This window comes from Anopheles coluzzii, chromosome 2 (genome assembly GCF_943734685.1).
Source record: "Anopheles coluzzii chromosome 2, AcolN3, whole genome shotgun sequence".
Taxonomy (NCBI): Eukaryota; Metazoa; Arthropoda; class Insecta; order Diptera; family Culicidae; genus Anopheles; species Anopheles coluzzii.
Window position 1 is genome coordinate 99,236,658 of NC_064670.1, and position 13,584 is coordinate 99,250,241.

General features: G+C 44.6%; 2 protein-coding genes across 6 annotated transcripts in view; one reads left to right on the plus strand and one right to left on the minus strand.

Moving 5' to 3' along the window:
- LOC120948705 (feline leukemia virus subgroup C receptor-related protein 2) overlaps positions 1-5,821 on the minus strand; it is a 38,067-nt gene extending 32,246 nt beyond the window's left edge. The window contains exons 1-2 of one of the 4 annotated variants that reach the window (XM_040365339.2): positions 5,731-5,821; positions 4,360-5,221 (exon numbers count right to left, since the gene is read on the minus strand). The gene's annotated coding sequence lies outside the window, so the exon portion shown is untranslated. Of the gene's footprint in view, positions 1-4,359 lie in introns of all 4 variants that reach the window. The other 3 variants (XM_049607290.1, XM_040365340.2, XM_049607289.1) reach the window with 3 other exon arrangements.
- A 6,288-nt stretch (positions 5,822-12,109) lies between these two features.
- LOC120947705 (uncharacterized) overlaps positions 12,110-13,584 on the plus strand; it is a 43,133-nt gene continuing 41,658 nt past the window's right edge. The window contains exon 1 of one of the 2 annotated variants that reach the window (XM_049607266.1): positions 12,110-12,314. The gene's annotated coding sequence lies outside the window, so the exon portion shown is untranslated. The remainder of the gene's footprint in view (positions 12,315-13,584) is intronic. The other variant, XM_049607267.1, reaches the window with a different exon arrangement.

Below are 13,584 nucleotides of genomic sequence, written 5' to 3' on the forward strand. Positions count from 1 at the left end.
GCTACAAAATTTAAACAACAAACGCAAATCGGTTTCATTTCCCTTTCGATTAAAATTCCTAAAGAGACGAACAGACGGGAATAAAGTTTATTATACCGTACCGACCCACCTTAAGGCTCACTGTTGTCACTGTGCACTGCCTTCCCCAGTGTGGGGGTTTGTTTTGGGGCGAAACTTCTGAAACTGACAGTCCCAGCAGTCGCACACGGTGTCGCGGCAAATGATGATGCCAATGGCAAAGACCCGGTCTGTCATAAAAATGCCAACACTGAAGCGATCGTTTCGCGAACCGTTTCCGCCGTGCAGTGGAAATGGAGCGAAAATTAATAATACTCTTGCCCTTGCCGGTTCACACTGGCTGCGGGATTTGTGAACGTCCCGGGTTAGCTGATGCCCAGCCTGGCAGCCTCTGCCTTCATTTTAAGCCTCTCAGCACGAACGACTGGTGATCGATGGTGAAGCCCGGTTTGTGTGTTTGACTCTCGGTTATTTTACTGCTTTTTTGTCGATTTGTTTTGTCAAAAATTTAGATCAACCTTCCGCTGACGCGGTGCAAATATCCTGTCCAAGCACCAATATCCTGAAAACGACTACCCTGGGGTCCGTGGCTTTCTTCTTGGTGACAACAATCACTTGGCGATGGCGGTGTAAATATAATCCAAAAAATAATGGCCCCATCCACGAGCCAACGGAGAAAACCGCTGGACGAAGAACAATTTGCAATTTGTAATTTATCACCGTTTTACGTTCTGCAAACACCTCCACGAGAAGGTACGTCGTTACCTTGATAGACCCAGGCAGCGCACGCCAAAGCTGGCTAAATTATTGATTTAGGCTATTTTTCATTACATTCCCGTTGCGATAGCGCGGAAGAAAAATTCATTTTATCGGATTGTTGTTCTTGAGTGATGAATGAATGTTGCAGCACAACAGTGATCGGCCTCCGGCGAGGTTGTGGAGTGTAGGAAAAGTTAATGCGGAACTTTGTTTGTTTTCTTTTCGTTTAAAATTTAACGCCCCGTTGTCGTGTCCCGCTTGGTGAGTAATTACTTTTCCGCCTGTTTGCTATCCCATATAACCACGTGCGTGTGAGTATGTGTGTCTGTAACGAGCCTTGCAAAAAGATAAATTGTGCCAAATTTTGTTGTAATCGTAAATTAAACAGTCGAGCAATAAAGCCAACGTGCGCACTTTATAGGATGATTTAAAGTTTTTTTGCTCCACAGCATCACAATTGTGGCTATAAAATGCCATTGCTAAGCTTCCTGTGTAATGGAAATTGTACCGAAAGTTTGCGGAAGGTGTTGGCGATTGACATTCCTGGACTGGAAATGAAAACAAGTGTGGAGGAGGGCGTAAGTTTCGAAATTATTTCACCTAGACCTTGGATGGTTCTGTATGTATGTATTTGTGTGTGTGTACGAGGGGTGCTATGCTGCCCTTGTGATTTGTTCTACCCCTCCCCCTTCCCCTTGAGAAAGTCGTAATCGGAGAGCGCACCATAAAATGGTCTGATTACGGTACGCCCGATTATCTGTGCGGGGTAATCCAACGAATTGAAACCAATTGGTCGTGGTCGTGTTTGTTGGTACAGTCTACCGTACGGTAAGGGGTGAGACTAAAGCGTACTGATATGAACGTGAACGAAGGGGTGAATCGAGGGAAGGCGGTATGATTCAAGCACTGTGGGAAGTGGAAGCAATGCCAGAGATTATACACCGAGCAGCACCAGAAATCGGGTAGGATTTGCCCGTTTTATATATCCTACTGCTCTTAAACAATGGTTTTATTTCAATTCTCGTTTCAATGTTTTCCCTGTGCTGGTGGATTAGAGCTTAGAAGCTAAAGCAGTCTCGTGTTAAATTAATGTCACCCGTTTAAGGTAAATAGAGGCAACGAGCTTTCAAACGACTCAATTGCAATTCATTCGCTAATATTTCTTTATATAATGTTGTCGCAGCTGATATCAATATGCATAAGCTAACCAGCAGCAACTGTCATCAATGATTGACACTGCACGCGAATGCACATTTGCATGCAACAAAGTGGCAATGGTGGTCGCTCTAATTGAAATGCGATAGCTGATGACAATGTCATGTGTTCAGATGCTTTTAACGTACCAATAATGACAAACATTACATATAATTTCCCCTAAAAGCTTCCAGCATACTTGCGTGGTTGAATTGATGCATGCCGCTAGCCATAGGGAATCGTTTTTCTTGCCTTAAAACCAAAAGAGAATGCTGTCAGAAAAACGGCAGCGTGAAATTGAGATTTATTTTTAGCATTTCCCAAAACAAATCGATTCCACCCGGCTCGGAGGACATGCTGCTGCTGCTGCTCGCCCGCCGATCAAGCCCGCAATGTCACGTACATTGTCACGGTTAAAGATCGATTACGGCTAGCGAACATCCCAATACCAAATGGATGATTGGTAAATGCATCTTGTGTTGAAGCTTTTTCTCACTGCTCTGTAACCACAATGTACAGCGTGGGGACAGATGATGGATAGTGGTGCAACTGGGTGGTTGGGATAAAATCAGATACTAAACAGTCACGCGTGTGCACTTGTGCCGACGGCTGCATCGGTATTAATTAAACCGACGAGGACGATCTGTTTATGGTATAATTGAAAACATGTGCTTGAAAATAACGCTGTTTGTTGAATTTTGCGGCAGTAGATTTATCGTTCTGCTTGTGCAAATCTTCTTATGCTAACAAGCGACACCATTTTAGCTTGTAAAATACCGGTGCTTTAATCTTTTGCTCAAACAGAGCAACCTGCCTTACCCATAATTTGAAAATTGTTCCTAATGCGATACACAAATGCCCTCGGCTCGCCACCCCATTACTTATTAAATCATTGCTGTTACGGTCACAGCTTCTTGTGCTTCCTACGTCTCCTCCTCAGTGTCCATCAGTGGAAGTGATTCATGACCCGTTCATGATCAGCATGATTTGACTAGCAGAAGAAGAAGAAGACGACGATGAAAACAAAACGAACACACAGGGGAAGCTTTGTCTGTGACACAGAGCTCGTGATAGCTGCACTGCAAATGGTATTCACACCGCAAGGGTCTAGTGGTGCTGTTAGATTGTGAATCTAAATTGTTTTCATGCCGTGATTGCATTTCGCTAGGGGCAATTTGAAGGTATCCGGTAGTTGTGCAGCGGGTTTGTGAGTGTTTAAGTGAACCTTGTTTTATAGAAGCAGTCGCTTTTTCACAATGAATCACGTGTTTTGTTTATTAATCACAGTATAATGAGCGTTATAAAATATTTCCTTCGATAAGGCTATATTATAAAAGTTACCTTGGATTTCATTTTTGAATCACTTGCTACTATTGTTCTTTATGTATTGAAAAACATGGTCTATTATTGTATAAAAATAGATAACTAACTCAATGGCAAAAAATGAATATCTAGGTAAATTATACCTTGAATACAATATTTAATTGTTTTCGCCATTTTCCGATTGAAAGTTTGAAAATAAAATCTCATTTTATATTTCCTCTTAAAAATCACTAGTTCTCGCAAGTAAAGCAAGGCACTTTGGCAATGCAATAACTGCACGTGTTTGTTATACACTGTTTAAATGCTTTTATTTGTTCAAGTACCTACAAAAATAAGTTAAACATGTGAAGAATTCGCACCATGTGTTCAAATGTCGATAGAATATAAACAACACGGCTTTTGTGATTTACACAATAGCAATCATAGTAATTTAGGTTGCGGAAAATCCCCTTTTCTCTATTCAATAACGAATGCCTACAGCGAGCAACACCAATTACACTAACAAAACGCTTTCAAAGATTCACAGATTACATGGAACTTGTGTAATACCACACTTTAGTTTATTAAATTCAAAACTTTGCTAATAATCTTTCAAGATTCTTGACGGAATTATTTACTTTATATCTTTTTGTAGTTCAAGAGTTTAGATAATTTCCACAATCTCCCCACACATCTAAGACAGAACTTAGATTATTTTTAGTATCCAAATTGGATTTTTAGTAATCCAATGTTTCAATTAAATATATTCCTTTGTGTAAAGTATCTTTAGTAATTCTTTTACTTATAAATTACTATTTTCTTTTCTATTTTGTTATGAGAAGATGTAGGAAATTATATACTCGATATACAAATACAAAATACAAATAATAAACTTGTACCTTGCTATAAGCAAGATCTAAGCTCATAGTGTGATCTAACGATTCTGTGTAAGCTTACAAATACAAATACAACCCACTTCTACAAACAACACCAGCTATAAACCACCTGTACAAACTCCCATTACCAACAATCCCCTTTTCTAATGGCTTACCAGAACTACTTTTGTTTTCATTACACAAAACTTACATTGGAATGTGTGTGCGCCGTCACACACATACGCCTTGCCCGAAAGCCAAAACCCAAAAACCGCAAAGCTCTTCTACGGCGGCAGGCAGGTGAGAGATGCAGTCACCACACCACACGTTCGGGTGGGATTCACCCAGGTGAACCGGTTCACCCTGTTCCAACGGCAGTCCGACCGGGTAGCTTCGGTGTGCGCGGGTTTGTTTTTGTTTTGTGTTTTTCGGTGCGTGCCTTTAGCCCGCTCGTAGCACGCAAGTGAACCGCGTGGCTGAACCGCACACGCACACACACACACACACGCACGCTTAAACACAGCTACTCAATATCAAACAAATACACTATTGCACAGCCAGGGTTATTCACTTCCGCACGCTTTTGTTGCACGATCACGCGTACTTGAAGGGCCGACAGCACAGCACACTTTAACCCTCCGCGGAGCGGCACTAGAGCAATAGCCCTAATCAGTATCAGCAACCAACGACTTGGCGAGGGATAGAGCCGGGGGAAGATGGGAGAGCGAGGTCTACTCCACAGCTGATGGTAATTGTTGCGGAATCATTCGATTCCGATATTGCGCTTATCAGCGTTAGTACAGCCCGACGGCCCGCTGATGTGCGGCTGTCGCGATGGGCTTAGTTGATGAGTGCGTAAATGAAGTAATCGGTGGCGATTGGCCCCGTATTAAACGCCGTCGCACATCCACCAAGCACTGTTAACGCCGACGGGAAAGGTCACGTCAAAGTTTCGCTAAGCTAATGAGCAACTTATTTAAATTCAAACACACAAACGCCTGCTTAGAAATCACTGTAAAGAAATGTAGAACAGATCACAATGCACCTGGCACCTCTGCGGTTTTGTTGCGGAACTGAAACGACAAAACACTTCACTATCTGTCACATCGAGTACTGGAGTGCGTGCTTTCGCTTTTCAAAGCTTAACCGTTTACATCCACACACCTGCCTCGCGCGTGTGTGTGTGTTTGTGTTACAAGGTGCTCTAGCCCGTCCTGCACACAGCAGCCACAGCAGGTGCAATTTTATTGCAACAAATTTTCAAACGTCAAACCGCTGACACACACGCAATTAGAAGTAGAAACAAAAACACTTTTAATAGCGCACAAACAGACTGATACACCCGGCCCCGGTGGACACGTTTTGCTCGTAGCAGAGGAGGGGAAGATATAAAACACCGCGCGGACCAATACAAATGCTCAAGCACGTGCGCACCGGTTGACCGTTCGAAGGCGACTGAGTCGTTCGCCGCTGGATTTCCAATTTCCAAACACGCTTATGGCACAACAACCGGTGGTAACCCTTTTTCTGAAACGGACGGAAATCCCTCAACCGAGCCGGGGAAGTACACTGGTACACCCACCCTCCGGTATTCGAACGGCCTTGCTGCTTTGTCTGCTAAACCGAACTGAACGAAGGCAAACAGTCGAATGCTGGGCCCGTTCGGTGTACGGTTCGTTCTTATCACACGCCGAGAGTCGATACCCGAGAGTTGTTCTAAAACCGGGGGTACGGCACACCGTGGATTCACTTGCTCATCTCACGCCTCACTCACCATCTGTTGAAGGCAGTGCGACCGCTTTGTGAGTGTAATCAACAGGACTCGAGGAAACCTCTCTTAAATAAATATACAAAACATAAAGACACAAGCGGAAGAAAGGCTTCTCCTCTTTAGGAGCTTTATTTCGTCACAGCATCACTTGAAACACTCACTTTCTGCTCACCGCAGTGAGCAAGCCGTACAGACGGACTGCCGTCTGCTAACCGGTTCACAACAAAACCGCCCGCAGGGTATGCAATCTGCACAACAGCGCGTTCACGTTTCACTTTGCGTGCGTAGGAAAAATCAAATTAAAATCCGTTTTTCACCAAATTAAAGCCACTCTAAAACGTTCATCTTGATGCACACTGCACCGAACACGGAAGCTGGTATCAACAGTGACTGAGATTATGTTCCTACCCCGTGTCCGAAACCGCTTCATGCTGCGTACGGACCATGCGCAGCTGCGATGCATCGCTCTCGTCGGGCCATCGACCATGGTGGCGAATTTGTGGCGGATCTGTGTCGTCTGACTCACCGTTCGACCTGTCACGTGTTTATTCGGGAATGGCAAATTCTCTCTTTCTCTCCACTTCAACAAAAATACAGACACACACACACACGCGGAAGTTCTGCGCCAAGGGAAAGCATGTGCAGAAAACTCTTCCTTTTTTTTCTTTTGAAACTGCTCTATTTCATTCATCCAGCTAGTCGACAAACGCTTCCTGAAACATAAAACACACACGCTCCTACTTACACATTAAAACGTGACCGAAAGCGGAAGCTGTGTGTGCTCTCTATTTTATGCTAGCAGGCATGTGTGCGTGTGTGGGCTAAAAATAAAGCGAATAAAAATATCCCGCCACTGTCGATGGCTTACCACACCACACCGGGAGCTACAGTGCTGCGTGTGCTCCTGCTGGCCTGGCCGCTGGTGTCGAGCGGTTGGTAAAAATTTTCCCACACAAATCGAACAACATAACCGACTGGCTGGCTCGAGGGGAGACTGTTCCCTGACGCCGAAGATGGTTGGCACTTTTTGTAGCGACGTCGACGCAGGGGATGCTAACAGGCGGAGTTGTTTGTTTGGGCCAGCGGGGAAGAAGCCAAAGAACTACCTAGCCCAAGGACTATGATAATTTATTTTTATTTCCAAGGACATAATATCCTGCTGGGTGGCTCGCCTGGTGGGGAGCCATTGCTTCGTGTACGGTTCGAACCAGCAAGGGGTTGCTTACGTCATGAAATCGGCAAACTTCTTAATGAGTTTCGCGTGATTTCGGCACCGGGAATGTAGGAATTTGGCAGAGCGGTGGAATTGTTTGTTCGCAATCAGATGTGTTGCTCCTTTCAATTAAATTATTCTTTTCTATGCTTTCTTACATATTCCTGGAAAAATATTTAAATCGGTTTGATTGAATAAGGTTTTAGTTGATTCTATTTTTTGTAAAGATTTGTTAGTAACTTGATTTTAATGCTGAAGTTAATAATATTTTATATATCTGTAGGGAACTCTTTATCATAAAATATCTTGTTTAAACTGTACTACAAGGTCCAGCGGTTTCATGCTCATCATACTCCCAAAGCATGTGTTCAAATCCCCTAACTCAGAAGCTTCTAAATGAATGCTCTACAACACAATTAGTACCAACCACTTGACTTCGACAAACACAACAAACCAATCGCTTTATTTTATTACCCTTCGCTTCCATATGGCGCCAACTTCGGTGCGTTACACACATTCCGCCAAAGCCCCCGGACAAATATCTACCAGGCCCCTTAACGATATAACCCATTATGCTACGAAAATACAACCGCTCGCGAGCAAAGCAAATCATAAAACAACATGCCTGTACGTACGAATGGAACGTGCGCGCGAAAAACAACCGCCTCGAGTTGCAGCGCCAATGTTAAAGTCTACGGTACACATATCCATGCCATGGCTTAAGCTGTTGAACATCCTCGTCTATTTATGAGTCTCATAAATCTCGCCATCGGATGGTTACATCCCTCTTGCCATCGGTTGGGAAATGAACGGTTTGCTCGTCTTTGGAGCTTTCCTTCCTTTTTTTTGCCCGGGTTAGGTCGCATTTCAGGGTTACGAGTGACATGTTTTTGCTCACTTTTTTTGGGTGGGCAAAACAAATCCGTGCGATTTGAAATTCAATCAAAAATATCTCCCTTTGGCGGTGTACGTGTTTGCGTACCGGTGGGTAGATTGAAAACTTTAGAGCTTTGAAGGGCAACAACGATCAATACTGTTCTGTTGAGTTCCGTTCACAAAATGCCACAAAAGTCTGGCGAGATGTGTATTTGTATTACATTAAACGTAACATTACCCCACTGAAGCTTTTAAGTTTTCAATCTACTATCAGCAAAACAACAAACAGCTCGAGCCTTTTTTTCTATTTTTAGATCATCGTACTCCACACCCGTTCGGAGCCCTTGACTCCCTTCTCGCCCTTTTTGTTATTACACGTTTCTCAGTTTGTGTTAAATTTGTAGCCCGTTGTCAGCCTCCCTCATCATCCGCTACAAGCGAAAGCTTTGTTCTCTCCCCCATATGAAACTGTTTACACACGTGCATGAGGCAGACCCCCAACAAACACACACGCACACACTCGGAGCTGCTAATCAAGGTCTTACAGCGCTATATAGTGTATTTTCTCTCGTTCAACATCGCTACCAGGAGCGCATGGTGCGCGTAATCACAACGCCGGCGTGCGATAAGCGCAGAGCAACGCCACAAAACAACCACGTGACCACTGCCAATTACGCGCGCCTGAACGGACTTCGGAGCGGAGCGCAGTGAGATGAGATGTGCTGAGCCTGACGCTCCGTACTCACTCGTGCCAATCGGAACGGCTGCGGAGCGGCGAAAGAGAGTGAAACTTTGCGCCACGGTTACCATGGTGATGGCGGCGCTATCCATGCGGGGCTCGTGTTTGACACACAGCTGAATGATGGGCGAATTACAAGACGTAAACATTACTTCACACCTTCTTAATTTATACGAAAATGAAAAAGGTAGGTGGGTATGTTTTATATCGAGTTTTAAAGAAGCGATCGGTTACTGTTTGGCGCCTAGTTTTAGGCAATATTTATGACCCTTTTTGGTATTTTAAAAGTCTCAAGCGATCAAAATAAATTATAAATTTTAAACCATGCGGCACTCATGAAATAAATTCCTCGTGTGTCTTACGTGAGATTGAATTCCGTGTTCGGGGAAGTCCATCACGGTCGGTTGAGTGTGAATGTATGTGCCAGCTTTGCGTAAGCGTGATGTGTCCCATCACTGTTTAAAATCACCTTCGCCCAGTGAGTGACGTTGAGTGGAATTTGTGAAAACGCGCCAAAAACAAAGCTATGCTTTTTTCTTTCTCTCGCTCTATTAGCTTGAAAGAAAAGCGACCCCAGCAAAAAGGGGTGGTAAGATGAAAGAAAAATCGCCACTACACCGCTACTTCGCCACACACACACAGCCAATTAGGGTACGTTTCATTGCACGATGCCATAACCCTGCCACCCACTTTAGGTGCTTCAGTTTCAGCGGGCATTACACATCGATTGTGGACTTCAAATTGGATGCTAAGCTCAGCTAAGGGAGAGCTTTTTATGCCCAACAACCCGCCTCACGGTGGACGAGAGCGAAAACGGATACGAAAAACTAACGCTCCATTTTGCCTCATAATCAACGGCACCGATTGATTAGTAGCGCGAGATTAAACCCTACGTACAGGACGCACAACCTTTTGCTAAGTAAAGGGCTACAACACACACAAAAACTCGCCGACAACTCACAGGCAGTTGCTATCGTGTGCTCTTATCAGAATCTTTGCGCTTCTCCCTGCTGCGTCAACTCAGTCAGCACACGCATCGCGTAAGTCTAATTTGCGTTCGACCGTCGTTCCGGTCGTGCTTATTTTTTGTTGTGTTTGTTCCACCCATTGTAATTGATTCTCCCACCTTCGGGGGTGCCTTGGGCAATTTACTTTCCCACGTCTCATCTACGGACGTTCTCCGGGGGAGACACAATACACAATCTGTCGCCCGGTGTGCTGGAGCAGTCGTTAAGCTTACAAGCCAGCTTGCATCCGTCCTCGCCCGACAGTAACCCTGAAAAGCTGCGCGCAAAGGGAAAGGGTCGCCGTCATGCTGATAATGATGATGTATCCCGCTTTTGATTTAATTTTCCGCGCCGGCCTTTAATGTGCCGGCTGTAAACTTAATAGTTTATGATGTAGGAATTCATCATTGCGTGCTTTTGTGTGGGTGTGTGAGTGTGTTTGTGGCGATTTTCTTGTTGTTGCTCGTTGTACCCAGTTATGGGTTATATTTAATTGTTTTGGAATTTTTAATTGAAGCTCAAGAATCGACCTTTCGCCCGACGGGGAGGTTTCAAAGAATTGAGTAAGCTATTCTTCTTAATCGCTGTTACAGCACAGTTATTGAGGAAACATTTAGGCCGATTGTTACTGCTCAATTCTGTTTCTTACCTTTTTTAAGTGACATAGTTTTCAGGGTAGTTTATTGCGTACTTTATTTTTATCATTTAACAGATGTTGAGTGGTTTGAATTTTCAATTAAATGGCAATACATAATGGGCTATTGCTTAATTTATCAGACACCAAATCAATTAAGTTACTTACATTACGAAAGGCTTCTTACTTAGCACGTTTATATATCATAGTTCAATGCTCACAGGAATTATCTATATTTTTGTAATTTTCCCAAGGCTCTCAACTATGTTCCAAATATATTTGAACCGGTTGAATAGATTCAACCCAAGCAAGTAATTAAATTTCCTAATGTATTGTTGCAGATAGTTGCTTTTTGATTAATTTTAACTACTTTGAACTCAAATATCAGTATCAATTCCTTCTTTTATCCTTTATTCCTTTATCAAAGGCAAAACATAGCATCAATCAAACTATAATACACTAAAAGAGAGTATCTGTTTACCAAAAACATGGAAATATTTGATTAAAGCTCGTCTAGTTGTAGTCGTAAAACCTCTAACAAAAATCATTATCAAACCCCGAAAAGTAAGTGCTATCGGCATTCCTTTACACCCAATTTTGTCATCTATCCAAAGGGCACAGCTTCAAACCATCGAAAGCCATCTGATGCAACGTAAAAATCAAACCAAACCACCTTCTCCCCAGCCACCCAAGTGATTTACAATTCACTTTCACGGATCGTTTCGTGTAGCTTTTGCACGCTTCTCTTCCCCAAAACAACAACAACACGATCACGTCATCGTTAGAGCTTGGAAAAGTCGGTTAAGTGTCAGTGGTGCACATGAGCGAAGGATAGGCGCAAAGGGATGGAGAGTGTGGAAGTGTTGTGTACAGCTAATCCAATAACACGCAGATACTATTAACCTACTACTACCTCACACACACCCGCTCACAAGTATTTAACTACATCTTCACGCTGAGAAGATGAAAAGCATCATCTTATTTGCACAGCACGCGGAGAGGGAGAGAGAATGTGTGCGTGTGTGGAAGGGCTGCGATACACAGCGGTACATGATTAACTACATGCTGTACACAGGCCGTCGAGTGGCCGTGACCATGTTGAAACAATGCGGTTGACGGGGGAAAGGGAGCGAAGCAAGCAAGAGAGAGAGAGGAGACCTAGCAATCGGGCCAAATGCCTTTACCTTTGCCTAATTGCTCGGGAATGTACTAATGGTTGTTACTGGCCTGGCCGTGCCTGTGGTAGATTTCTCATTTCTCCCATTCTATCAGGTGCCGCTTAACGGACTAGCTTTGCTTACCAACGGCGTTACCTCCAGGCAAAGCGGAACGGTTCATTTCTCTTGTTTGCATTCGCACTCTTAGAGCGAGACACATGTAGAACAAAACGCTTCGTCGCCTGCTGCGAAAGAAGGTTGTGCTGCTGTGTTATCTTCCCCCAAAAAAATTGGTACCCTTCACCAATACAGCGCTATCTGCTCTACATACGGCAAACACACGGCAGTACTAACAGTGCCATATCATCTTTTTCGCATCCAGGCTCGCTAATAAACCGTCTTGCCCTGCCCAAAACACTGACACCAGACCAGCAGCCGCAAGCTCACATCCCTACCCTATCGCCAATCGTACCGCGCGATCGTACCGTGGCGCGAGCGAGCGAGGGAAAAACGGCAACCCGGTCCCCGGGTTGGAAGGTTTTTGGAAAAGTGCGCGCGCCCCAGAAGCTGCTCGGTTGTTCGCCGGCACTGACGCGTGTTTCGAGTGTGCGGGCGGTGTTAGTTTATTTTACCTATTTTTTTTACTTCTCTTTTCGTCACAAGTGTTTCGGCAACACGTGAAACACGAACTAAGGTACGAAAAGCTCGAGCCTTTTTTTTTTGTTTGTTGATAACAGTTCGCCCGAGCGTGAAAGTGTTGAAGGAAAAGGTAAACAAAACCAAGCAGGGAAGGTTTAGTGTGGCGTTGTGAGTGCGGTACTGGTGGCTCTGCCGAAAGGGATCAAGTGGATCAAGTGAGGATCACAAATGCGAAAGTGTGCGTCAAGTGACGTCAAGCTTAACGAATGAGTGTCAAGTGTGTGCAAAGCCAAACGTCACTTGGACGGAATTTCTAATGTTTTAGTGTGAATTTGGCCAAACCAGTTCAGATATATTTCAGCTAACTTACACATAAAAACTGCTTATCTTAACGTCAGCATTGAGCGATCGCCGCATTATCGATCAATTAGCAATGCTCGGTGTTGATCAGTGTTGATGTGTGATCAATCTCTCTCGCACACCGTAACCTTCAACTTGGATAGTGTGACAGGGAGACTTCCGCAACACACCGTTGTGTATGTGAGCATTCTTCTACATGATAAGGTTCGAGAACATGACAACCCCGTTGCATTCCCAGGGGCTCGCGAGTGTATGCGATCGCGACAACCGCAAGATAAAGACGGACGTGCAGACAGCCTGTCAAAGATAAACGTGTCACGCAAAAGCGAAGCTTCGCACGGGGTGGTTGTTGTTGCGTGAAGCATCTTCCGTGTACTGAATTCTATGCGTTTGTGTTCGCTTGTTAACCTTTCTGTCTTGGAAACATCTGACAGCGGTAGTGATCAAACACATGCGCACGTGAACCGGTGAAATAGTGCGGAAGTTAATCTCTCGTTAAGAAATAGCTTTTTGGGGTTGATGAAGCTCTTCGTCTTGCTGTGATGTGATGATGCGACGCTGACAGTGCAATTGGCTGATACGATCGTACCTCGGCGTTACTCCAGTTCCCAAGTGAACTCTCCCGGCCTTACCGGCCTTACCGGTCTTAACGGTAACGTTCGATGTCAGCGGGGAGGCACCGTGGCCCGAAATGTTGGACACCGGGCGCGTCTCAAAAACGAAACGATGCTGTGAAGGTTGTGACCCTCCGCGAGTGATCTCGATCATTTACCACCGCACCGTTCTGGTTTTTGGAGTGATGAATGAAGGCACCAAAAGGCCCCTTGCGGGCTTGGAAAATCCATCTCACAGGCCTCTCTCTTTTTTGCCGCCCATTCTTCTGCTTCCTTTGCTCAAAAGGCCACCGCCTTGGGTGCAATTTGTTCGCCGCGTCGCGGTGGCGGTCACCTCTTTTACTACGGCTCATTATTGCAATTTAGAGGTGGTTTCTTTGCCCGGCCGCTTTGGTCCCGTCGTTGCACCACTCAGTGTCGTGTGCG